General features: G+C 51.5%; 1 protein-coding gene and 1 long non-coding RNA gene across 2 annotated transcripts in view; one reads left to right on the top strand and one right to left on the bottom strand.

Moving 5' to 3' along the window:
• Positions 1-1,422, bottom strand: part of LOC115296184 (histone H2B type 1-M) — a 37,592-nt gene that overhangs the window by 13,676 nt on the left and 22,494 nt on the right. The gene's annotated exons all lie outside the window — the stretch shown is intronic.
• The window catches only part of LOC115296212, a 9,961-nt gene that overhangs the window by 6,805 nt on the left and 1,734 nt on the right, over positions 1-1,422 (top strand). The gene's annotated exons all lie outside the window — the stretch shown is intronic.

Below are 1,422 nucleotides of genomic sequence, written 5' to 3'. Positions count from 1 at the left end.
CCCCCCCCCCCCCCCCCCCCCCCCCCCCCCCCCCCCCCCCCCCCCCCCCCCCCCCCCCCCCCCCCCCCCCCCCCCCCCCCCCCCCCGCCCCACACATTCGGATTTGAATCGTCCGAAGGCTGCCACACAAAATGCCTCCCCGTGAGAGCTCCAAGAGCATGTGCAAAAGAGGCTGTTTCTCCTAGGGCCGCGAAAAAACTCCGAGCACAGAGGCGTGGGCAACTTGTGGCTCACTCAGGCTGTGGCTCACCCATTCTCCAGAGCACGACAGTCACCCCAAAGAATCACTTGGTGAGACTCACTCCTAGAAAATAAGATCGCTGGAAGTTTTGCATGGTCCCAGATCACAACTTCTGGTGTTGAGAGCAGCTAAATTATAGATCTTTAGTTGCAACTGCTTTGGAGAGGCCTGTGGCCCTATTCTACCTTTTTTGGGCTGCCTTAGGAATCTAGGCATTTGAGCCTCTTGACATAGTATAAATTCATTAGTTGAAGGTCAAGCACTGATCCTAGGTTATGGGCTTTAAGCGCTTTAATTGGCACAAAGGTCTAACGGAAATACCAATTCTCTGCCAGTTTGTGGATGACAACACAGAGCACCAGAAGTTAGAAGCTGGCCACAAGGCCAATTAATTTGTAAACAGGGAGAAGCTTCAATTCTAATCTGGACTCAGTATTGTTACCTGTCATGTATTAGCTTGAGGAAACCCACTTCTTAGAGGCTCCTTCCCGGAAGTTTCAGATTAATGCTTTGGAAACTAAGAGGAGCAAAAGCTAACTCCTTCAGAGTAGTCAGGAGGGGTTGCTCCCAGTCTAAGACGAGGCCTCCAGGCTTTGGTCAGGTAGTTATATTGCTTGGCTAAGTTTACCTTCAAGAACATCTGAGCAACTTCGCAAGGCAAAATCTAGATACCACTATAGAGCTCGGCAGTTTAGCCCATTAAGTTAGTACACCACTGAAGTGCATTTGTCAAGTCAGCAAGTACATACAAATGTTAAGACCCTCAAATTGCCACTATACAGGAGAGAAACTTTATATACCTTAACCTTTTTCAAAATCCAAGGAACCTCATTATACTGGTTTGGGTTAAATTAGCTTACCTTTATCTACTTTCCTCCTTAACCGTTAAGAGTGATACTAGCTCTTCCATTGAAGTGGTGGGGGGCTCTGAAAAGAGCCTTTGGGTATGAGAGCGCTTCCGGAAACTCAGAAGTCTGCCAGATCACTTGCCCTTGGCCTTGTGGTGGCTCTCGGTCTTCTTGGGCAGCAGCACGGCCTGGATGTTGGGCAGCACGCCGCCCTGCGCGATGGTGACGCGGCCCAGCAGCTTGTTGAGCTCCTCGTCGTTGCGGATGGCCAGCTGCAGGTGGCGCGGGATGATGCGCGTCTTCTTGTTGTCGCGGGCCGCGTTGCCCGCCAGC

This window comes from Suricata suricatta, chromosome 7 (genome assembly GCF_006229205.1).
Source record: "Suricata suricatta isolate VVHF042 chromosome 7, meerkat_22Aug2017_6uvM2_HiC, whole genome shotgun sequence".
Lineage (NCBI taxonomy): Eukaryota > Metazoa > Chordata > Mammalia > Carnivora > Herpestidae > Suricata > Suricata suricatta.
The sequence above is the reverse complement of the archived record's forward strand: the minus strand, read 5'-3'. Positions and strand labels throughout refer to the sequence as shown.